The following is a 27,413-nucleotide window of genomic DNA, read 5'->3' on the forward strand; positions in this document are numbered from 1 at the left end:
CTGTTTTCAGCCTTTAGCGGCTCTCAGAGGCACGAAAACTGACTAGAACTCCCAATTATCTGATGAAGAAGCACGGGGAACACATCAACACTTCGGAGGGTCCATTGTGAGCGCACTTGGGATGAAAAGGTTCCGCGGACTTTGGGTATTTCGCGTTAACGTTTCAGTGAATGGCGCCTACAGATTGGAGGCCTGCAATCCTGTGGAACTGCGAACAGGGGCGCGCGCACGAATCGATAAAGACCGACGGGGACACGGGGGCGCATGCGCGCGGGTCTGAGCGGCCCTAACAGCGCGTGTGACTCTCCTACACGAGTACATATCTGCCGATAACTTCGGGAAAGTGCTCGCTTTTGATTGCTATCATTATTATCGTGACCGAGGTTCAACTTTAAGACTAATTATTAATTAAATAATGAACAGATGTCAACAGAAAATATTAATATGCAGTTTATCTCTGATTTGTACCTAAATGAAGATAGTTTTAAGAGGAACGGTTGCGCGGCCTTTTTCATACAAAACTTTAATTGAATTCGAGGCCAAAATGCCTGCACTGAATTTAATTTTTTTTAATCAAAAGATATTGCAAATATATAATACGAATTTCTGATTAATAATGTATTTGTGATTCAAATAATCAAATACAAGCCAAAAGAATTTTTCTCAATTGTACAGGCAACATTTAAAATTTCCTTTATAAAAAAAAAATATTTTCACCATATTCAAGTAGCAAGTTGGCAAGATAATTTTTTTGACAGATAAAATCAATTTACAAAAAATTGTCAAAGTTCCTCAAAAATGATGAAAAACTTATATCTTTAGTGGTCAAAATCTTACGATTTAAGAAACAAAAAATAAGGTGGCACACACTTTTAGCCTACACTTTATAATTTGAATCAATAAAGTATCACATACCTACATGTTGTAGATATTTTCTTTACCATTTGATTAAAAACAATTATTTAGTTTGGTATTTAGATCTTAAATCAAAATTTAAGTTTTCTATTATAAAGGCCGCGCAGCCGTTGCTGTTAACTTTTTTTGGTTTTCTTAAAAAAATATAAAACTTTTTGAAAATATTAAAAAAAACTTGATTCTTCTTGATACGGGTTATACAAGTGTGGGTAAAGCAAAACATTAATAAGTATCTTCTAGTAGGTGGGTACCTCAGGTGGAGAGAATTTAATCTCCTCAGTGCCCTAGAGAAACACAACACCGGTGTTGTTCGCTAGTTAAGTAATACAGCTTTACTTCGTTGCTGAATGTTTGACGGTTTGATGTGAATTTTACAGGGGAGCTTTGCTTTACAGTGTTTGTATATTTTAATTCTCGGGCTTTGTTTTAAGCAACACTGTTAACATTGAACAAGGTTGATTGTGATTTAATAATCAGTACATTTAATAATTAAGTACCTAGCTGTAGAGAAGTTCCTCTATTTAATCTTCTTCTTCTATCTATATCAGCGGTCGGGGAACCGGGGTAAATTACCCCAAATGGGGTAAAAATGTTTTTTTTGGGGTAATAAGGAAATTTTTCTAGTGTGCTATTTTGGAAGACTGTGAAAATATTACTTTTAATGACTTCAATTATACAGTTATAAAACATCTTACAAAACTCAGTGAGCGGTTCTCTGACTACTTTCTAGATCTTGATATACATACTTTCAATTGGGTTGTAGATCCTTTTAAATGTGAAATTGCTAACATACCAGAAGAATCTCCGGGTTTGGCAGAAACAATACTTGAACTTCGATCTAATACTGAAGCATGTATTCAATTTGAGAGCAAAGCCAATCTGTCGTCTTTTTGGATGTCAAAAGCTACGAAGGCTTTCAAAATTGCACGTGAGGAGGCGGTATAAAAGTTTCTACCATTTTCAACAACCTATCTTTGTGAACAAGGCTTTACCACTCTAATGAACATAAAAACGAAGAACAGAAATCGATTAAACGCCGAGGACTGTATTCAAATTGCTCTTACATATTCATTCATTCGTAAATTAATTCAATAAATAATGTTTATTTAAATATACATCGATTGTATTTTTTTCAAAATGGGGGGAAGGGGTAATATCGACTTACCCAAAAATATTTTGAGGTAATGGTTAAAAAAGTTCCCCGACCGCTGATCTATATAAATAAAAACGTAAATGTTCGTTTGTTCAAAATCATAAATCTCAGAAAGTTCTTCACTAATTGCTTTGAAGTTTTGACGCAACATTGCATTCGTTCTGCTTTATATACTTTATATAAGGCAGAACGATGTTTTTTCCAAGGAGGAAAATGAGAAAATTATTAGTTTAATGTATAGTTACTTAAACTTATGAACCATACAGCAATAACCTTAGATTAACCATGCTTTATGATAAATTGGTGATATAATAATAAAATGACCCCTCAGAGGACATAAATCAAAGAACATGATTCATTAGTGTAACCTTAAATTTACCTTATCTTAAACTTATATGTTAGTTGTATTTGTGTACACGAAAGAGCCGCACAAATCTGTCTAATGCAAAAAGTTCAAGTATTTCTGAGTGAGTCGAGTTGCCACTTTTTAGGACTAAGGTGTAAAAAAATTTACGATAAAAAATGAAAGCAGAACCTAGGCACACACAGAAAGACTACGGAACATGGACATCAGTGCAAGCCAACAAATTACCTGCTTTATTAAATTGAAGTTAAGTTAATGAATTTAAGATTTTAAAATCAAATTCGTTATATTCAATAATGGCTTTAAAAAGCAGAGTACCGACAGACAAATAAAGAGTATATATATGTTGATAAATTGCACGTAGATTCGTCCAAAATAATAGAGGTGCAAAGATTTGGAACGAGAGCATAAATAAATGCAGTCCGTAGAGGTACCAAACTACACAGAGCACGACCCAAAATAAAGCTCAGAGATGGTAAGGAAAAAACCCAGAACATCGGTAATTCTCTAAACATTCCTTTTATCATCCCTTCACATTACTACCCTTCAAAAGTTATTGTTAATCTAACCAGACTACGAGTATCTCTATAACGTGAAATTTACCCAGAATTTTACCCTGAATATCCGCTAGAGTGAAAATTCAATTTGAATCTATTACTATTTTATTTTAGGAGCTAGTTTGTGATAAAAATAGTTTGGGCGCTTGATTGTACTTTTTTTTTCTCTAAACCATATCTCCCTCTTCGTGAATTACAGACTTTCTTCTCAGATTATAATGTTTAGTGTTATTTTTATAAGCCTGCAAAAGAGCGTTGGTTACGTCTTGATAGATAAATACCAAATCTTCTAATTTTTTTCAAATCTTTAGAAATCGATCTATTTCGGAGACAACCTGAAACCAACAGATCGCGATTGAAGTTTACCATCGCAGTGCGACCTTTATAAATTGCTTACGTTTATTTTTATTCATCTGTATTGAATTATACTCTCTTGCCTTAATTATAGCAAATATTTTATATACATTCTTGTACTTCAATCAAATTAAATTTGCATATTGTATTCTTTGAGAAAAAGTGAGTTTTTATTCGTAAATTCACACCCAGGGATTGCCCACAATCCCTCTAAACAAGATTATCATACTCGACAATTTACTCACCATAATTTCTTGTGACAATGAACAGCGACAGGTAAAAATACGTTTTTTTTAAAACAGCGCCATCTGTTGGACGTAAAAGCAAAATGCGCTATTCTTTCTCTTCTGATTATGAACATGTATTATAGTTCGATATTGCGAATTTCGCTTGTATTTTCGATAATGTGTTTACCGCAAATGACAGATACATTCATAAATATCAAAATATGAAAAATTCAAATGAAAATTATGATTGGCTAAAGCAAAGACTTTTCATATAGGGATCTGTATAAAAAAAGGTTCACGTAAAACATCAATTTTTACTATTTATTTGTTAATAAACCGGAATCGGTTACATAAATCTCGTGAGCACTCTGGCCATGGGCCCGTTGAGATAAAAAAACTGCCCATTAGTATAATATAATATATTTTAAAAGGTTTTATCTTCATAAGGGAGAGAAGTATCAACCAGTAAATGGTTCCTACTCACTTCTAGCAGAACAAACTCGGATTTTATCCCTTGTTTCTCAGGAGGGAAGGTTATGACTTCCCACAATTACTTCAGGCGGCTGCGGGGCGTTTGAAGAACTCTACCATTTTGGACCACCAACCTGCATCGTTACACCGGAGAGGATGGAAATGATATTGCTGAAATAAATAGCTCCCAATGTAGACGTATTTTATTCAGTAGGTTTTAAAGGGAAGTGTTGTTCAATTTAGATAAAATCTCTACTTTTGACTGCCTCCGTGGTTGAAAGGCAAGGCAGTCAACTAGCAATCCATAAGTCGCGGGTTCAAATCACGCAAAATAAATTTTATTTGAATAATTTGTGTTATTTCGAAATTTAATTATTAAAAATAACATAAGGTATATTTGCGGCACGTTCTAGAGTGAAATATACTCTCAGTATCGCCCTGGTGTAAGACCAACATTCAGAAAAGAAACCATGTTTGAAATGGCTTTAGTCGTGTTTGGTGACCAGATGTGTACAGCCAGGTACTTCTCCACTTTCCTCTTCCCTATCTACTTCTCCTCCCCGCTTCTTTCAGCCTCACAACGTACCCCAATTGAAGATAACATAGTCTCACTAACTCCAGGCGGTTAGGAGCAGTTGGGCCTCTTGTGCGGTATTCACATAAAAAAAACTCAGTGACAATATTATATTTATTAAATTTTTTGATCGACCTGAAAATTAAATGGAATAACGTTAAATATCTCATCTCTTCTAAGTCTGAACTCGACTCCAATTTTCATTATAATTTTGAAATTTGCTAATCTTTAAATTCACCTTTCATTTCTCAATAACTTTAAATGATGGCCAAGAACACCCTTGAAGGGTGAAAGCCAGATATAATGAAAAAAAAAATGAATATATGCGGTATCCTGAATATAATACAAGCTGCAGAATGATCTAAACCTCCTACTCTTACGTTTTCAAAATGTTAATTAAAGGGCAATGTGGTGTGGCCCGTGGCTTGTGGGCTGTGGGGTGTGCAATATGCCCCTAAGCACTCTGGGTAGTGGGTAGGTACTGCAATATATGCAGGAGTGTTTCACAATGGCGGAAGTTGCACGGACCGGATCCTACCGAGAGGAGCGCAGCTCGAAAAAGATGTGCTAATCAGAAATAGTGCTTGCACTTTAGGTAATGTGGAAAATGGGGATGATGTAACCGTTAAAAATTGGCGCATTCAGGTTCATAAAAGGCCAAAGTTTTCAATATTCCGAGATTTTGAACTTACACGTAACTGACTGGCTTCCACCAGGTCCACCGCTAGCTGCCTGAACGCCCGTGCTTACTATGATAAATTATTATAACTGTGATAAAAAATTTCACAACAATAACTTCATGTTCAATTCTGTTATGGAGAGAATACATAGACTGGGCAATGAGCTTACATACGAGTATGTCGTTGATATTTTCGATTTAAATCTTGACACATTTAAAGCCAAATTAGTAAGCAATAGTTAATGTAAATAACAAGTATTCATAATCTATGTAAAAGCTTAAGTATTCACAATATCAATAGACATATAAATAAATCGACTACATAATTTTGGCAAAAGATTTGGGAATGTTGTAGACGTGTTTAAAGATTCCGTATTAGTGATGAAACGAAATCTTCATAATTACTTTTCTGAAATGAATGATGACCAATCCGTTGTGAAAATACATTTTTTTGTAACCTTATTTTTTTAAATAAATTTAATTTACTATCATGTTTAATATTTTACACTTTTTGATTTCATTTATTAATATTAATAATTTCTCAATTTATGGAAGTGAGTTTTTCAATATTATTTCACATGTGCTTAACTCGTTTTGTAACTTTCGTTATTTTATAAATCAGTAGTATGTATTTACTTTACCATTCATACTATGTGCAACACATAATGAACACTACTGTATATATCATTTACATTTATTTCACGTAAAAGCTCATTAGGACGTAAATAAATAACAACCGTGAACAATCGACGTACAAAAACATGTGAAGAAAGCAAACACTTAATAGAATTATATAATATACAATGAGATATGCCACGGGAACCTACACGGCAACAATGAGAAGTCCCGTCGAGTATACGCCTACTTTTTTAAGGTGATTCAAACCTGCAGACTTTTCGATTCTTAATTCCGAGAGATAGTTAAAATAATAATATTGCTGTACTGATTAATGAGAATGAGTTTGAACCAGGCGAGATCGCTGTATTTGTAGCCCCCCTGCACGTGCCGCCCGCGTGCATGCACACTTTGCACGACCACTTACGATGGGCCTGACAACCACGACAGTTCTCTTCAACGTTTCAGGACTTTTTTTCCTGAATTGCGTATGCCGTAATCCCACTGCCTTCCGACAAATATCTTATGGCACTTGTTTATTTTTCCATGACAAATAAATTAGTCGGAATGGATTATAGTTGATAACAAATCCATTCCATCAATTTAAAAAGCAAACTGAACTTTCCGAACACGCATTTTGACGATTAATCATTACTACTTTTGGAAAACGGATTATGGTAAAAATTGGTAGTTTGGTTTTTTTTCAGTAATGTTGAAAATCACTCCTATTTGTATGCGCTCATATTCACCGAGATAATTGATAAACTATCTGAACAAAAAGCACTTAAAAGGAGTAGAGTCGCGTGGGGTAACTGTGCGCATTTTTTTCATTTGAATATCAAATTTATTAAAACGCTACGTATATATGATTATAATATTTTTTTTATTAATATTATTGATTATTCAGTAGATATGATTTGAGATTTTCACGCCCATTATAGTCAATTATTTTTGGGGTATTACGACGTGTTTCGCCAACGTTTCGGACAGCATTACAATGTCCATCATTATGGTAGATGTATCAGTATCACACATTTACTGGACACTATGGTGCTGTCCAAAGATATTAGAAGAACGAGATATGCTATGTTGGCCGCCGGACCGTAGCCCGAGTACTACCTAATTAGGGTACTTTGAACGGTATCGGGACGTGTACGCACAGAAATCTGTTCTATGTATTAGTGCGGATACCTTAGCGCAAGCGAAGGTGTGCAGTAGTATTGGTGAACAAAACCGGCGACACTCGGCAAAACAATTCCACTCAGTACGAACTGCGCGTAGCACATCTCGTTCTTCTAATATCTTTGGTGCTGTCAGAAACGTTGGCTAAAGAAGACCTAGCTCAACACGGTATAATACCCCCAAAATAAATTACTATGATTATTTAGCATCTCAAACAATCACGAAAACCTCATGTGGTTCATAAATCAAAAGGTTGTACAAAAAATATGCGTGCACTTGACCTATATGGGGGAAAAGCATACGTGTACCAAGGTGTAAGTGTACGCACGTACTTTCAATCTGCTCTTGGATGGGAAATTAATATGCTTTCTTACACACACATACGCGGAATAATTCACTGTAAAAATTAAACAGGCCATGAAATATGTAGGTATAAGCCTCAATCATTTTTATGTTGGGGTAAGAGTATCTAGAGTTCGAGAGCTGTTCTAGCCGATTTAAACATCAGATTTTCTGCACTACGGTTACGTTAAGCAATATTTTAATACCGACATTAATGCGCTTTACATTTTGTAAGCTTACAATAATCTCGCGAGATACATTTCACGAAGAAATATGTTTGCCTTTTCCACTAAAAGTAAGAAATCCGTGTAAGTAATTTAGCTAGGTGAGAAGGTTGGCATATTTACAGGCGGCTATCGCCCAATAAACCGTGCTTTAACGCTTCCGTATTCATGAGATTGGTCTTTTTTTATCTGTACCTTAATTTAATACTGCGGAAAAGTGTGTATGAATTCAATTTCTAACCATTTTCCTTTTCTACAAAATTGTAACAGTTCATGTCTGTGTGCTCATTGTTTTAGTGATTGAACTTTTGAAAAAATTCAGGGTATTTGGCGCTTATCGGGTAGAAATTTATTTGGTAATAAAACAATCTTTGGAAAAAGTCTGCGATTTACAAATGGCGCTAGTAGATGAGAGTTTCGAATAATTTTACTGTATTTTCTTTTATTAGAAAAAAGCTGTACCCTGCCACACGTTGCTGTGGCTAAGTCTGTCAGTGGAGATAGATAAATAATAGCGCGTGTTGCTTTTAAGTCCAACAGATGGCGCTGTTTTTCAAAAAAGCATATTTTATCTGTCACAGGTGACATCTATATAACACAAGTGGGCCCGGGCAGACGTTGTCCTGCCACAGACCGCCTTCTATGTAGACCACATTTTTTATAGACCTCATTTTATGTAGACCGCCTTTTCGCAGTTATTTTATTCATTTGACATACATAGAATACATGCGCAAGTCACATCCATCGTAGATATTGTTTTGGCGTTTCATTTGATATCCATAATTTCAGCAAATTTAAGATTTTGAACAAACAAACATTTACATTTTTATTTATGAATATAAGATTAAAAATGTATTTTTAAAAATCAATTTCACGGTAATTTTCTTTTCTGAATTCAAATAATAGGTACTTTTGAAATATGCTGTATGCAAGCGGCGCATCTGTTTGAGTAAGTACTGTATTCGCATCAATATTCGCTGCTATATTTATACTGCAATAATTAATCACATTAGAATTAAAATATATTAAAAAACGAAAATGCACGGTAAATAAAGCCAGACACGTCGATAAAAGAAATTCCATTAATCAAAATCCAGGAATGTTATAGGTATATCCACTACACCACAAATGAAGAAGAACATAACGTAAAGGAATATTAGTTTCACTTCTTTATTCTACCTTTCTACTCACTTCTAAATCACTCAAATTCTTATGAAACGTTTTAATAAATTGATTGACATAATGGTTACCACGGATTTTTGGTCTACGTCAAGTGCTAAGGAGTTTTATCTACGTTGATATAGAAAATGTGAATCATTAGTATTATTTTTTTTATTCTCGCGTGCCTTCAGTTCATTATTCAGAATGATATTCATGTTTTATATTTAAGAGGAACGGCTGCGCGGTGTTTTTCATTCGACACTCAATTTTGGATTTGAGTCCAAAATACCCAACCAAACTGAATAATTAAAAAAATAAAATGGATAGCAAATATCTAGTACGGATGTGTCTGTTTTATTTATTATGTTTAAATTATAAAATATAGGCTATTACAGAATTAGATTTTATTTTAAGTAAGTAGGCACCATGCAAATTTAATAGTTTTTTAGTCTAATTTTTAATTTATGTACGAAAATATTATAATCGCACGTAAAACGTTCGTTTGTCTTATAAATTTAAGTTCCTAAAAATGCGTTTTTTAATCGTTTTGATTTTATAATACATTAATATTTAAATAGTTTATTAGATAATTATCATTAATTTACAAATTATTGCCAACTTTGCCTCAAGACTAAAATCACGAAAAATCTTATAATTTAAAACAGGAATAAATGCAATAGCTCACATTTGTAATAGATATTTGCTATATATTTTGATTTTAAAAATATCTCGAACCCAAAATTAAGTTTTGTATGATAAAGGCCGCGCAGTCCTTCCTCTTAAGTTGTACAGAATATTTAGTATAAAAAGCGATCATTAATTTTCTTCAAAAGATAAAAAAGAGAATTGAGTAGAACACGGGGTAAAGGTACTCCCAGGAATTGAGAGTTATTAGAATGAAATATGTACTTGAAAATATTCAACCCCCGAGATCCGATGTCGTAAGTTAACGTGACATTCAAAATTTAGTTTGAACGCACAAACTTCGTAGCTTAGAAACTTGCTAATATTTTTTTTTAGACCAATTGAACTTACAACGATACATTGAAGGTAAAACATTAGGACCATATTAGTTTCAGAATCATTAGTTTCAACTTACGATTTGAAAAAAAAAGTAATATATTCCATAAGAAAACATAATAAATATTATCAGGTTTGTAGTTTATAGTCCGGGTTCACTTGGATTACCATGTTTTATGGATTTACATTAAAAAAATAAACATGCATATTATTACATCTATATTCAACTAAAATAAAGTCACTATACACATCTGTCTTGTTTGTGCGCATAATTCTTCTAAACTACGCAACGGATTTTGACAGGGTTTTCACTATCATTCAGAAAATTTCTTTCGGAAGGTTTATTTATATAATACATGCATACTATATTTAGTATAGTATTAAAAAACAACACAGAAATAATGTTGAATAAATCAAAACAATAGAGGTAAATAAAATAAAATAGAGAAAGGTAAAAATTTGATTAACGCGTTATGCTGTATACAGTGTATTAAATAATTAATTGAATGGTTAGGTTATCTAATTAATTTGAAAACAATAAAAAAAAATAATATACAAAAAAGATTTATCCGTTCAGAGTAAAAAAGAAAGAATGCATTAAATTTACGTAATGGAATGCATGATATTTTCAGCAGCCGAGAGAACTCATTATAAGGTTTTTCTTAAATCCAGTATTCATGAACAAGATGTTTTTAGTTTGGGATTTAGCCATTTTATATAAATGGACCAAGGATAGTTGTATCTCTGTCTGAAGGTAGAACGAGTGAAGGGTACTTGCAGAGGACCAGTTGTCGTGCTTCTAGTGCTCCGGTCGTGGGACGCGGTTTTGGTTAAATTGGGCGGTTGAGTTGACATTCTTTATATAGTGTTTCAGTTGGATATCTGTAAGTTGTGTTTATCATAAACTTTAGTCCTGCTCGTTGTGCTCCGATGAGGCAATAAGATTGAGGATGCTGTACCTCCCAGATAAATGTACAATTCGAAATTAGGAATCAAAAAGCATAATAAGTTAAATTTGTAGCCGGATGTTAAATTACGAAGATGGAGTTTTTTTACGTTGACTAACTTTGTTACGATTTTTTTTTTCGTATTGTTATTAACATAATATTTATTTAATACTGCCGAAACAGATAAGACTAATATTTTACACAATTTAGAGCATTGTGCAATGTTACAATATATATATTTTAATGTAAGTATGTAGTAATTTTGAAAAATTGTCAAATGAAATAGGTTTTTCTTTTCTTCATTCATAAACTCTTCATAAAATTAACACCTTATAATAAAAACAAAAGAATTATTCGACTTTGTTAAAAAATTAACATTATCTCAACGTCTATGCTCTAATTTTAATCTCAATTTAAATAAAAAGGCAGCAATTGTAAAAAAAGCAAAATCTACCATTTGGAATACCTTAGGTAATATAATTCTAACAAAATATTAAACAAGTTTTTTGGTTCTCAGTGGTTTGAATTAAACAAATATAATAAGAATAATATACTAGCATAAAGAGAAATTAAAAAAAAATATCTTTCCTTTTTCTCAGAAATAATACAAAAATTTCAGATCGTTAAATTAGTTGAAAGTGGGTTCACGGTGAAATTTTCAGAATTCTTATAATGATTCCAAACCTTCCAGCTGCGCGCTTTTGGCCATTTGCTAATGAAATGAAAATAATAATTAACGAAGATATATTTACGTGAGATGTCCACAAATAATAAGAACTCAGTCATCTAAGCATCACTTAAACAATTACACGAGGACTTTCTGCTAATTCATAGAAATGTATTGTTACGGAGACTAATAAAGGTTTCCAATTTTCTTTCCGTTAGTACCAATTAGTTGTTCCTAAGGCACACATTCAGGGGCGGAAGATTATCCTAACATTATAATAATTGAACATTATGCAATGAAAATTTAAAAATATATATATCAAAGTGAATGGTCAAACCAGAATAATTCTGTTATACGTTATACAGCGCCCATAGATGAAAAGATAAAAAAGCCTTTTCATTGACATAGTTAACGCTAACGGTACAGAGGACGTTTACTTAAAATCGATTGCTTTTTGTTTCTCGGATTCTTTTGTTATTATTTATTTACATTTCATCATTGAATAAGAAGATAATATACTCAACAATGAACCATGAAACAGATCATGACACGGAACACAATGCAACTAAGGATCAAACCTAGTAACCCTGTCTTACCATGACAATACTCTGAACTATTGAGAGCTGATAATTTTCATTGATCTTCATTTTTTCAAGAATTACAAATCCTTAACTATTTTGAAGCATTTTAGTAGCTGCTATCTTTTTTGTATATTAATTAATTTATTTATTTAACGCCCAGAGGGTTTTTACATGTAGGTGGTACAATTTTGATGACAGACAATTTTGAAACATGGGAAAGAAATAATAAAAATAAAATTACATTAAAAAATAATATATGCAATAAACAAAAATGAAAAGAACAAGAACATAAATTAAAAAAATACAGTGATTTGACTGGTTTACAAAAATACAACTTCTATTTAGGAATAGTGTTAAAATAAATCTTTTATGTGATCCACAAAATTCATAAGTTAATATTAAATATATCGACATCACCTAAGTATTGGTTTCCCATAATGTGAAACCGTTGTATTGGGGAGTTCGCAATGTAATTGCGCTTGTGTGTGTTGCAGTGGAATAGTGTATTTTGTCGTGTTGTTATTGTAGGTATTCGTAAGTTTATGAGTTGCAGAAGTTCGCAACAGTCGAATTTAGAGTTCAGAAATTTGAATAAAAAAGTTAAGTCGTTTATTTTACGTCTGTCTTCCAATGTGTGTATTTTTAGAGTATTTAATAAGAAATGATATTGTAAGTCTTCAAGTGGGATATTTAATTTCAAATTTATAAAACGTAAACATTTTTTTTGTATTGGCTCAATGTTATTAATGTGAATTTTATAAGATGGAGACCAAACTACTGAGTTGTATTCAATTATGCTTCTAACTAGAGATATTATGTATAATAGTTTAATGGCTTTTATGGAGTTAATGTTTTTAGTTGTTCTTAATACGAAACCTAGTGTTTTCATGCTTTTGTTTTCAATTTGGTGGATATGATTGGCGAAACTTAGTTTTTCATCATTTATTTATAAAATACATAATATTTAATTAAGACATTTGCAGCGAATGGAGATAAATCCTCATACTAGGCGGCTGCCTGTTTCATGGTGACCAATGGAATATAATTATTTTGTATGAAGTCTAGTATAAACATATTTAATCTCCGTAGATTGAAATATGTCTCAGCCCACGGGAAATCACCGGCAACGCACAGGACCAATCCGCCCCTTGCGATATTCAATAAGTTCCAGTCGATTTCCTCTCGTTCCCCGCCGGGTCTAATTGGTTCTTTCAACGAGAGATCAATAATGAACAGAAAGTTCCACAAAGCTGGAGTTGCCTCTATTTCTATTGATATTTGTTTTTTAAATTCTGGAAATTATCCATTATGTCAAGTCAATTGAGCAAGTCTCTTTCATGTCGGATGAATTATTCAGAGTAAACTTAAGAACTAAAACTAAGTAAAACAAGCACTTTAAAAGTACAGATTTTAGAAGGATTTGGTAGACAACTTTGATTTATCTAAAGAAAATGTTCCTGTTGTTTTTTGTCCTACAAGCTTTTGAATATTTATAATTGAACATATTTTTGCGCCAAGTACGAAATCCTTTATATTCAAACTCATATTTTAAGTTTTCATAAAAAATTGATTAAATCAGTGTTTTATGATCAGAGGTGGTGGATCTTGAAAGACACCTTGTAATTTGTTAAGTTTAAGAATGTTTTCATCACGAAGTTTGTTGTTTTGTGTTGAAGTTTGGCGAATAACCATATGAACTCTTTCGTGTCATCTGTAGCAAGCTAAAACCACATAATTAAGAAACAGGTTCATTCAATTTATCTGATTTCTAGTCTGTCTTCATGGTCATGGTATCCTACTCCTTTTGATTTATTTATGTTCTTAATCCAGTAGAACTGGATGGGTGGTGAAAACCATGCCTGCCATATTACACGATATGAACTGGTCCCAACGAGAATTTGTACGGACGTCATCGACGTTCGTCCTTTTCATTCCCTCGCATTTTGTTTGACAACGAAAAAGACAGAAGATACTAGAACGATGACGTCACATATATCTCTCACTGGGACTTGTATATAATGCAATTACTATGGTAACTATATCATCTGCATCCATCGCTCATTGAGTAGAGTTGAGCAACTCGGATGCAGCCACGACAAAGCCTTTGGTTGACTTTCGTGTCCTGACCCAGAAGCTGGCTGGCTAGTCGGTGGCGAAGTAAGGCCGGGAATGAATGCACCCTCCTTTGGTGAACACTGCAGAACCTTGAAAGTTGCCAGTGCACATCCTCAACTTGTCTCATTGCGCTGCTGGGTTTTGTGTCCACAGTTCAGATGTTTACACGTGTACAAGGCAGTGCATTATATATATAAGTAACTTCTTGACATGGTCGCTACAGTGGTACAGTGGTGGTGGCTTGAGAGCTTTCCGGCACATATGTGACTCGCATATTTATGGAAATTTAGTAAAATTTTTGTAAGTCTTTAAAAAACGCACTTTTTACGTCCACAAAGAATGTCATAAACTCCCACATGTAGATATAGATATCCCATTCCTTCAATTACTAAAAATTGGGATTATAATGACCGAGGACTAAGATCTTCCATGGTGATGAGATTTCCCCATCCCTCTAAACACCCTGCAGCGTGGGGCAATGAAACCTTTGAGAAATTTTCATTATCTTGACCAGATTTATCCAGAGAGTTGGAGACCATTACCATCATCTTGAGTGCTAACAACCCCAACAAGTTTTTCCTGTTGTCATTTATTTTGGCAACGATATTCGAAGTATTAACGTCTTATTCTTAAAATTGACATTTAATCGACACTTAAAATCGATGAGTCATTTCGTTGAAATGCTTACAGATTCTTGAATGGAGAGACCTCTTTAGAGAGTGCTAAGAACCCTGGGTACAAATATGAAATGTTCAAACGACAGTAAAGAAAATGTCATTTTACAGGTTTCAAATACGATTTTGCTCAATAATGGTCCACATTTATTTCATTTAAAAAAAATCTTGTTTGGTTAAAAATATTTAAAAGGCTTTTTAGAAGATCACCGTAATTTTGTGATTTCAGCTTCACCAAAGTGTAAAAGCACAGATTAACGTGACGCGGTGACAGTTTTATACATAGGAAGTAGCCACGCTGCCACAGTAATTGGCACATTGTTCGGGCAGATGCTCGAGGAAGATAGGAGCAAGGAGCGAGGAAGCGTCTCGACGCCTCGCGCCGCGACGACGGAGCAAGCGTCGGCGTCGCATATCTCGGCGGCGGTTCCGATCTTTCAATAATATAAGTCTGATTTTATAATACCAAACTACGTAGGTGGTATTGATTGCTTTTAAAATTCACGAACACAAAGTGGATTTTCTTGTTAAAGAAAACAATAGTTATGAATTTATTATAATGCAGAAGACTAGAGCTTAATTTAGTTGACAATGTAGAATGCAGCTATTGGCAGAAATACTTGTTGTCTTGTATTGCTTTAGAGACTTATTGGTTTGATAAGCATTCAAAAGGTGCGTATAATATAACCACGGCCTGGGAAAATAATAAATTTTCCTTTAGAACAAGATAATAAAAATGTACTGGAATTAGGTAAATTTTCCAATCTAAGTTCTAATTTTCTTAATATCTTTGATGTGACAACAGTGCGGCTGAGTTCACTTATGGCAAGTATTTAATGTGAAAACAGTGCAGCTTGTCTGAGTTCACTGATGGTAAGTATTTGATGTGACAACAGTGCAGCTGAGTTCACTGATTATAAGTATTTGATGTGACAACAGTGCAGCTGAGTTCACTGATGGTAAGTATTTGATTTGACAACAGTGCAGCTAGTCTGAGTTAACTGATGGTAAATATTGAAATGATAACAGTGCAGGCAGTCTTAGTTCACTGATGTGACAACAGTGCAGCCAATCTGAGTTCACTGATGGTAAGTATTTGAGCTAAGAGAAAGGCAAGTAAATAATATGAAGGTAAAAAATAAAGTATGAATGATGAATAAGCCAAATATCTTAATATTTTGAATTCATACGATGTATGAATGTAAATGGGGCAAAGAGTGTGTGCCAAGACCAAGTTTTTGGCGGTCCATCCTACCTGGCTACCCCTGAGGGGAAGGGGCATGATGGTTAGTTAGTTTTTTTAGTTAAAAAACAAAATTTTGCTCATTAACAAAGTAAGTAAGGCTTTCTTTCAAGAGATTATAAAATTTCTCTGAATCTCATTACAAGTGTTCTTTTTAAAAAAAGTCTCACGAAGAGACTGGTGGCAAATATTTTATATGACCATCATTATCATCCGTCACCTTCTTCTGCTTCTGTCTTATGCCAAATAAAGGTATCCCATGTGCCGCTGCGATCTGCCACGTATTTCCGCCTGATTTGTCCATCATCGTTTCAGCAAATTTCTGGGCGCCATTGAATTATTGGTCCATCATTTATCCGCCCTTCGAGTCACGTGTGCGGCTCATTTTCTTTTGATATATTGAACAATGTTTCCTTTGTTTGTTCTTTTATCTAATTATCTACCTTTTCTGATATCTTCAGTGATACCTAGCGAACATCAGTCTCACGGATTACTTCTGACTGAGGTAAAATCGTGGTGTATATAACAAGTAATAATATAGTGTAATAAAAAAACACTAAAATTTAATGCCCTAGTTAGAAATACTTCAGTTGAAATATTATTTCTATTAAATTAGATTTCCACTGAGTATAATAATTGAAAAATGAAAGATTGAAAACATTAGACCCAAAGCCGAATGAAATGATAACAAGAAACTCCATGGAAATATTGTGAATATTACCAACTGGCTCTAAAACGGAACATTACCGCAAATACTCATTATTTACATTTTGTGGTAGAGGCTTATGAGCTCCGACCGTCCTTATCATATTGTTATGATATTGTCTGTGTCTTGGAGCTAATTATGACATTTATCAAGGAAGAACTTGTTTAAAATGTTTGTTAATAAAATACAACTTTCACAAAGGATTTAAAGTTTATTTTTTCATTATATTAGGATTAACTTGTTGAAGCTTAAAAACTTCACCGGAGAAGATAATATCGACAAATCTCAATAGAAATATGTAGAGACACATAAAATAAAAAGAGGGAAGGGTCGCAACTGGTACTCGAACCCTGATCCTCTTCTGGTCTTACAGGGTCTTGCACTGGTCATCAATTGAGTTATTGCCAACTAATTACATTCCGTCATATTAATCAATCGCATGCTTCCATTTATTGAATTATTGACATAATTATCATCAGTTAAAAAATTGTAACACACAAAACCTATATAAAACATACATCACTCACAAACACACAACATATAATAAAAATATACCGATTTTAACTTCATTTCTTCGTATTTAAATTTTATTCAACTTATTTTTAAATCTATATTTTTAGTTTTATTTTATCTTAATCTAAAGTTTTTTTTCTTCACCAACATAATAAATATTTTAAATGTATTATGAATATTGTTTGTATTATAAAATGGAGGGGCATCAGCACGGGTAACCCAACAAGTGAGGCCAACATTACTGGATTGTACTATGAAATGTAAAATATTGTACCAAATAAAATTATATCCCATATTTTTTGAATGCTATATTTTTGGTGTAATTGCGAAGTTCAACCGGAATATTTACAATGTAGATGGTGTATTGGATAAGCAAATCGAATTATGTTGCGGTTAGGTTAGAGAATTTGGGTTCAAGTCCCAGTTGCGACCGTCACAATTTTTTTTCAAAGGAAGACATAACATTCCCGACAATTTTTTAAAATCTCCTATACCACCACAGTACCACACATTTTTTGTAGAAAAGGCATTATAAATGCTAAATCTCCTACTAGATGGCGTCCAGACCTATTATATCTTAATTTATTGGTGAAATATTTTAACTTGTCAAATGCTATTATTGTTAATGATAAACTAATGTTTAAAAAACTTCATAGCTTTGTCTGCATAGCGCAAAGGATAACAAATTATTTTAAGCAGTAATTATTAGCCTAAGACACTAATTAATGAATCAATTAATATTAATTAATTCCCGTATGCGGCATATATTTTTTCTCAGAAGATTTGTCTAAATTTGTTTGGTTGCTTCAGCTTAATAATTATTGCTTAAATATTTTTTTTATCATTTGCGCTATCATTGGCTTGTAAAAATTAATTTATCGTTAAAAATAATTTCTTTAATTCACTTATTAACCACGATATATTAAAAAAAATCATCAGGTTTTGCTAAATTCGTTTCGTTTATCTACAGAAAATCTACATGACGGTATGTTAAATATTCTAGAATGACTACTAATGATTTCCACCTAAATGATTAAACGAGCCCTCAGATACGTAGAGGATCTTCAAGGATGGCAGTTTGAATGTAATTGGATCGCTAAGTACAGGCTGTGCTCTGCCACAGCTATGGTCCGGAGGCGGTTCAGGATACCAACGAGTACTGTACGCAGGAGTGGGAGAGTGTACCGTACAGTACACCCACTCTCTCTCAACATACATGTATCGACCTCCGCCATACCACCTCCCCTTTCTCATCCCATTCGTCAAACTTCTCATACACTTGAGGGAATAATTAACTAAAATCGAATGTAAAGTTTAATAATTAACTAAAATCAATTGTAAAATATAGTTAACTAAAATCGACTGTAAAATATAATTAACTAAAATCAACTGTAAAATATAACCCTACACAAAGTTTTTTTAAATCAGCTTTTATTGCCATTCCAACCAAAAATAAAAGAGTTACATATTGTACATTGCAACACGCTTTGTCCATAAGGAGTTCGATGTTAAGTGATATTTTAAACGGAAATGATGATGCAATTACAAACAATTAGGTACAAATTGGAGAAACAGATTCATTTGAATACCAAAATAGAACTGAAATTATTTTTATCTTTTCTTTTTCGAAAAGAAGCCTAATAATATCAGGTTTATTTAAAGAAAACAATGTATTTTTAGACTTTTATAATATAATTTTGGTTGTTGAAGGCCGTTTGGTGGATGCATGTCAGGCTGTCGGATGGATTTAGATTGAATCCAACAGCGTGTATTGATTTAATCCACTTTCACGTGAAGATTTTTTATTTTTTATAAATGTGGCAATATAGGAATATGAGGTGCCACATTATTATATTAAATAAATATAAAAAGAAAACTTCTTCAATAATTGATAAAACGCTTTGTGATGTCATTTTAATTTAAATAAAATAAATAACATTGTATACCTACACTACCATTTAATCAAAAAGGATCGAAAAGGGATTTGACCAGTCGGTGGCCGAGTTGAAATCGCGCTTGGGTCCCACCCAGGCGTAGTGTGTTCGATTCCTCGACTGGCTAAGTCCTCCATCACAACACAAGCAACATTTTCCGCTTACTGTGGTGGTGGTAGTAGGAGATTTTCAAATATTGTCAGGTTATTCGTAATCCGGGTATGTTTGTCTTTCTTTTTTAAAAAAAAGTTTCTTCGTCAGGATAAACGTATAATTTGGGAGGCGGGTTTGGGTACCGCCTTACCGGAAAACTTTTATTGGATAAACAACACCTCTGCCATAGGTCACTCCAAGTAGTTCGCTACGTTTGGTGACTTAGCAGGGGTGCTCGAGTTCATCGTGTGAGGTGTTTTCAGTATGCGACTGCCCACAGATCGGGTGAGGCTGGTTTGGGGATACCCTTTGGCATTTAAACCCATCGCCTTGCGCTGCAGTTGGATAGATATATTCATTCGTCCATCATTTCTGGACATACTGATCCCTAGAGTCATACCCAACACCCATTCCCTTTCTATCCTAGAAATTCCTCGCCTTCCTTTCATTAAAAAAGCCCTCTGCACAGCATCTCCAATAGGCCCTGAGGAGATATTATTTTCCTCGGAGACTCCTGTGTGGGGTTAACGTAAAATAATAATAATTGAAACATTTGTTTTGAAAAATGTCGATGCTTTTTGATTAAATAATGGTGTATACAAAGTTTCTTTTTATTATTTAAATAATAATAAAAAAACATTAAAATGTGACCATGCGTTTAATAGTAGATATGGAGATATTAACAAACCAGTAGTTTAATTATTTTTTTTTTGTAATTTATCAATATTAAGTATCCTATGAACTTGGAAGCCACGACCTGAAGTAAATTTTATTTTGAATAGTTTCCACGTATTATCAGATAATTATATAATGATTTATAATCAAACAACAATAATAATAATAAGTATGTGGTAAAACCTGCAAGAACAATATACGCCTTGTTAGTATGTCTTTGTGTATTACTTAGAATTCCGACCTTTCTGAGGTCATATATTGTTAGAGGTAGAGGAAAGAAAAATACATACTTTACTAGAGTTTTTTTTAATAACGATACGACGGCACATTCAAACAAAAACCTTTAAAAGTAATTTCTCGTCTAGAGTCTAAGCCTGAGTTGAGAAATCCGTTTCCATTTACGAAGATTAAACAATCAGAGCTCAGAGCTTTACGTATTTTAGAGTTTTTGGAACGTTTTGTAAGTCTTAAACATTTGGACCATTAATAAATCAATTCTGGTCGATGGTTTGGACAAGATGGGGCACTATTATATATTAAAAAATAAGTATAAAATAACCACTCTAGAAAACTGTACGAATATTTAAATTTAAAAAAACTCTTCTATAGGAAAATATCTAGAAATTAAACGGTTTAAAAAAATCACAAAATGTTGCTTACGTCTATTTAGATATCTACAAGATATTTTTTACATTGCCAGTTTGTCGGAATGAGCAAATTTTACACTAGCACATACTAGGGGAGTTTGATAGAAAATGATTCTAGGGTAATAAGCGTTTGATTTAAATGCGCTTTAGCAAATACACTATACTATTAATAATATTCCTCCAACTTCTGTTATTTCACATATATTCCGATGACAATATTCTACCTTAGCATCTCCTAGCTGCATGAGTTGGGCGCATTGGTTTTCTTTAATACATTTTAATGGATATTATGTGAAACTAGCTAAGTGTACCCCGCATTTCTGGGGTCATCCTAAGAAATAGATATTTATACCACCGCGGAATTTTCTATGGGCCTTTTTAAAGATAATATACAATTCCGTAGTATATTATTTTGATTTATCTTATTAAGGTTTAGCCAGCGTTAGCGATATAAGATCCTTAAAATATTTTTTTAATCACTTGATTACAAAACATCGACTTTTCTCAACTTTTTATAAATATAATATGTGTGTATTATATATTTATATCAACCTTCCTGAAGAAATTGTCTAAATGATAGTAAAAACCCTATCAAAATTCGTTGCGTAGTTTTGTTTTATACTATTTTGAAATTTTTACTTTATGTTAATATACTATAGAAAATAAAGGTAAACTACAATATATTAAAGCTGCTGTTAACTCTCTCTTAGATGGTTTAGAAAGATAATAAAATATTTTACAAATAAATAAAACAATTATTATCATTCATTCTATGTATGTAAACTTTAATGTGGACTATTTAATATTATTTGTTATTTATTATATTTAATTATTTACTAAATTCAACAATTATTAAATAAATTCAACGTCCATATGTATTGTCAATATTTTACTGAAGTTGGACGTATTATCCAAAATTTAGAGGGAATTTGGCCAAAGCACGAGTATCATAACATTACTATATATTGCTATTTGTTTTCTTCTTTTCCTTAAATTTGCGTGTTAACGCAGAAATATAAAAACATGGCATTGAATTAACCGCTAAGACATTTTCAATATTATTATTATTATATTTAAATACTGAAGACAATATTAGTGATTTTTTCAAACGAAAATCTGAAACAGAAAAATCAGAAAAGGAAACGGTCACATCTGGGACTCGAACCCAGGACCCTTGTCTTTCCGGGACAAGGGTCCTGGGTTCGAGTCCCAGATGTGACCGTTTCCTTTTCTGATTTTTCTGTTTCAGATTTTCGTTTGAAAAAATCACTAATATTGTCTTCAGTATTTAAATATTATAATTTGAGGTTTTACTCAATAAGTTATTCCGAAAAATAATAATAATTATTATTATTTTTTTTAAAAAATTTTATTTATAAAAAGAAAGACAAACATTCCCAGGTTACGAATAACCCAACAATGTTTGAAAATCTCCTACTACCACCACAGAAAGCCGAAAATGTTGCTTGTGTTGTGATGGAGGACTTAGCCAGCCGAGGAATCGAACACGCGACGCTCGGGTGAGACCCAAGCGCTATGCCCACTCAACCACTGACCGGTCGATTATGATTCTTAAATTTATTTTAACGAATACTGCTGCTTGTGACGGTCGCTTCAGTACACGTACAGACAAAAGTTTTTTTTTATCGAGGCTCTGTCAAGCATCGGTAGAGCCACACCAGACATTTTATTTAGGGACAATGTATATATATATATAAATAGCCGTCAATTGAACTTTTTTTGATTGGTTAAATAACATTTCCCTGCTAACTTTTCTACAGAAAGTTATTTATGATAATATTGACAAAACGTGATCACATAATCAAAAGGTACATTTTATTTAACTGGTTATCCCTACACTGATTGTTCTATTTCGCTTGAAACCAATATGATATTAATAAAGAAGTTCGTAACATAGAGCTACAATTAGAGGCGCTACTGCGTAGTAATATGTTCCACTGATAGAACGCGATAAGCTGTGCGCTTAGACCGGATTCGGTAGTTTTAGTTAGAGCGTTGGGAGAGTTGGAGGTCAGTTGGAGGTGAAAAAGCGGAACCTATTTTGTCGCTTCATGTCTCATTTAAATATAATACATCAATGGTTCATAAGTACCAATATTTTTTTACGTTGGTATTTATCAATGATTCTTATGATAGCTAAAAATTTTGTTTTTCTAAACATCGATTAGATATATAAATTTTAAAGTTATATTATTTAAAAATTAATAAAACAATACACAGATCGCCTATCCATTGAAGTAGCTCAAACATAGATAGACTAGCTGACATGTACCCGGTGTTGCTGGGGGTCACCCTTATGAGATAAACTTTTTAACAAATTTAATAACAAATTTTAACTTTTCTGTGGGCCTTATTAAGATATACATTTCTTTAGTTCATTATTTTGATTTATCTCATACGGTTTAGCAAACTTTACCAATGTAAGCGCCCGAAAATATTTTTTTTTGATTACAAAACATTGATTTTCTATAAATATAATAGGCATGCATTATAGAAGGTGTATCGGCACGTACCCGACAAATTTTATCCAGCGATTCCTGAGCATAAATAGAGTAAATAATGTTATGGCCGCTTTGCTGTTCGATAACGTTTTTAAAAAAAAAAAATATTATTTCTATTTTTACCACATGTCACAACTGTTTTATCCTTTGTAAATGTTTGAAAACCCATCAGGCAATATTTTATTTGAGTTTCGTTGAATAATATAAGTATGTTCCTCCATTGGAGCGCTTTTACAATCAGTCCGAAATGGTAAGCACCATTCGTCTCATTTTTTACTATTGTTATTTAGTGTGTACGAAAGGGCGAAGACGTTTTTCGACATACTTGCTAATAAAAGCTGTTGAACACGAGAAGCAATGCCAATGACAGTGACGGAGTGTGGAAATTTTTTATTTTTTGGTTTTTTAATTTAATTTTTTTTATCTGACAGCAAAGTGCCTATAACATTTTTACTCCAAATGTGCTAAAGAATAGCTGGTTAAAGTTTGTCTAATAGTATATATAAATTCCACGGTAGTGACCGCAGCCTACCAGCACCAAGCGCCACTCTTGATTGAGCACTGGGCCCAAGCTCACTCAAGACCTCGCCCTACATAGTTGTCCTTAATTGCTAATTTATTTTTATTTATCCATTTTTGCATTGGAATATATCAATGACCAATTACATGACGCGTGGGATTGCACTAACCTCGTCACATCCTGGAATAAAAATTATTATTATTTTTATTATAAACCTTCCGGGTTTTTTTTCTGAATCCGTGACTGAAAAATCCGTTGCATAGTTTAAAAAACAGACAGACGCGGATAGCGACTTTGTTTTAAACTATTTAGAGATGATAGATATATAGAAGATATGAAGATAGGATATAGATAGATAGAAGATAGATAGATAAAAGATAAAACATAATTTCACACAATACCTACCTACCTCCATTTCCATGGTGGCATTCAAACACGGTCTTGTGTCATTACGTGCCATTAATTTTATGAAAGATCTGTATCAATTAAATATTGAATTGAATTGTAGAAATTTAAAGGGAAAGAATTATAATTTCTTCAATAAAAGCACTTTGATGGTGATCGCTCGTTAATAGGATTTCAAGTTGACACTTCGATTACTCCATCGTAAATAGGTAGTACAGTACCTGCCCTATGGGGTTTCCCATTTGTGCATGACTCAAGTTGCACGTACACGGAGATAAAAAAGCTTCGTTATTTTCTTGAAATTATTGGTAATCCGGTTAAAAACGTGATTGGCGGCCTCAGCGAATGATTTAACAAGTTTCCAGATAAAATATGTGATCACGATGTTGGAATACGTGTTCATGAAAATCCGAATATTTTTGCATTTCGTCATGATACAAATACATAGGCAAATGTACGTGCATTACTAGCCTTGATAATATATCATGACGGGGACTGGGGACTAACTAATTCACTCCAGCCGACAAGACCACAAGAGACATGGAGATCAGGGCCAAAAGGAACTTCCCTTTCACTTCTACCGCTGCGTCAGGGGTGGCGCAGTATCAGTACGACAGTACTGGTAGATCACTGGGACTATGGAGCTAAAGACAATAGGCCAGTATTTTCTTTCCTTCATGCTGCACATGAAGGTCTGACTTACAGCATAGCCTCGGTTAGGAGAAGAATATATAAATGTATGCAGTGTGTTATTTTAGCAACTAAATTGCCAGTAAAAATGCGAAACATGTCACTATCCATATTATAGTGACTCATTAAGATATTTTACTGACGTATTGGCTTGACAAAGTTACCAATGCGTAGATATTTTATTTACAATACCAATAACATTTGATAGCTAAAAACATGATAGCTCCACCAAAAACATTTTTAATAGCAAAATCCAATAACTTCACAACAGAAAACGATATTAAAACTTTTATTTTGAATTTTTATAGGTATTCTGCATGGAGCGATATTTTGAAAAAAATAAAATCTTCTCAATCATTATCCTTTTCCAATACAATTTTATTTTCCCTCCAATCCATCTTCCAGCTGATAAATAAAAATATATAAAAATAGCACGGGACGCACTCGTGAAAAAGATTTTTCGATACAAAGATAAAATTTTTCCTAAATGGCAAATAATATTTCAACAAAAAAAAATGGTGTAACCTTTAACATTTGAGAATTGTGTTTTTTGAAATGTCACATTACGCATTTTAATAGGCTGCTATGAAAATATTGTTAACTTGGTAATAATATACCATAATGTTTTTTGTTAAAGTGAGTTAAGTGGCTGAAACCTTTATTCCAAAAAGCTTATTAAAAATATCGAGTTATTAGATATTCATATTTAGTTCATACATATTATTTACTGTCGTTACTGATGTCGTCGTTATTTTTGCCGATGTAATTGATTAAAGTAATGATATACTGAAAAATTTTAAAACATAAATTTTTACCGTTACTGGTTTCAGCCTATCCTCGGACTGGTACAATTATTCCTTAGTACGGTTTATGCACGTTTCACAGCTGTCAAACACCGCATAGCAACGAAGATGGAAAAATCCATAAAATTGTAATGAATTCATTGAACACCATCCCTGTGAATCCCCACCCCCCCAAATGTTGTGTTTATAAACCATAGTTTAAGGAATAATTGTAACAATCTGAAAATGGCTAAAAGCTGAAAACAGTACCTGTCAAAAAATGAAATAATTGTATAGAGCTTAAAAATTAATTCAACATATTATAATGATCATGGAATTCTACCAACATTTGTTAGTATTAAAAATAGAAATGAAATCATTGATGTAAGATTCGCCGCGTTTTTCGTTCCATTTGGTTTGACTTGGACTTTTTATTGTACGTCATTGCCATTTCAAAGCTACAGTGTAATTATTTTATTACCCTTTAAATTCTTCAACACGAAAAAGTTTTAATTACTGGATAGCCAGGAAAAAAAAATTCATTTTTCTAGTGTTTAACCGACGTTTAAAGCAAAACGCTATCCGACTAGTGACATTGTTAATGTGTAACTTCAGAAACTCGGCTGAAGGTTTATTTAAAATTCGTCTTACTGTCATGATCTGCCTCCATTAGATTTTCACAAACTAATAACATATCAACCAAAACATTTATTTTGCTAAAATTTTGTAGAACACCCATTATATTTTATAGGCCCGTTTTTCGTTTTAATGGAATCGAACAAATAAATCAGCACGACAGGCCAGAGAAAGGACTGACTTGAATAACTAGTGTAAATCCTTCGTTTCATCAGGCATGCTGGTTGACTTGATTCATTGACTCTCAGCTCGAACACATCAACGCATTTTGACGAAATTAGGAACGAGTTACCAGGGGAGCAAAAACGTGTGAAAATATAAATAAAATTTGACAGTATAATAATTAATATAGAATTTGCTAAAAGTTATCAGGCATGTAACCCCAGTTTAGTTCATTATGGTCTAGGATGTTCCGGGATGTTCCCGAACGTTACAGACTATTCCCGAACATTCCAGAATGTTCCGGGATGTTTTGGAATATTGTGGAATGCTCTCGAAAACTCTCGAATGTTCTAGACTGTTCTAGAAATTTCTAGAAGGTTTCTAAATTTCCAGCCCTTGTAAAAACGGAAACCTTCTTCATGGATGCGGGATAGAGGGCTACCACTCCATATAACTCCCTTCATCGTACCGGGACTGGTTTCTGAGTTTTAGCGGCAGCACATTGTACACTTACTTTTATAATATATATTGATTATCCATATAAATAAAAATGTAAATTTTCGTTTGTTCAAAATCTTAAACCTCGGAAAGTTTTTCACCGATTGCTTTGAAATTTTGACATAACGTTTCATTTGTTTTTATGTACTTATATTATTTAGATGTCACCTGTGACAGATAAAAAACACGCTTTTTGAAAAACAGCGCCATCTGTTGGATGTAAAAGCAACTTGCGCTATTGTCTTACTATCTACACAGACTGACTGAGCCACATCTACGCGTAGTGGGGTACAGCTAGTAGTTCAATAAAATACTCCCAACAAAATATATATCTTCACAATACAACAGTTTCGAGATGCTGCGAGGCAAGCGTCCATCCACTTGGGCACGTAACCACTCTCTATTACTTTAATATCCGATAAACTGAAGCCTAATTAAATGAGTTATGTTTTCCTCAATAAATTGTATTAGCAAACTTCTCTGGTTCATGAGTAAATAAAAAAAT

The 27,413-nt window shown here is 33.1% G+C and overlaps 1 protein-coding gene across 6 annotated transcripts in view; it reads right to left on the reverse strand.

The window, feature by feature from the left end:
- LOC149420871 (synaptotagmin 1-like) overlaps positions 1–27,413 on the reverse strand; it is a 121,708-nt gene that overhangs the window by 33,878 nt on the left and 60,417 nt on the right. For 5 of the 6 annotated variants that reach the window (XM_089635605.1, XM_089635603.1, XM_089635604.1 and 2 more), the window contains exon 1: positions 1–188. The exons of the other annotated variant lie outside the window; for it this stretch is intronic. The gene's annotated coding sequence lies outside the window, so the exon portion shown is untranslated. Of the gene's footprint in view, positions 189–27,413 lie in introns of those variants that run through there. 6 annotated transcript variants of the gene reach the window in all.

The sequence above is a fragment of the Hesperophylax consimilis genome, chromosome 9 (assembly GCF_061612785.1).
Source record: "Hesperophylax consimilis isolate HC1 chromosome 9, BYU_Hcon_1.0, whole genome shotgun sequence".
Lineage (NCBI taxonomy): Eukaryota > Metazoa > Arthropoda > Insecta > Trichoptera > Limnephilidae > Hesperophylax > Hesperophylax consimilis.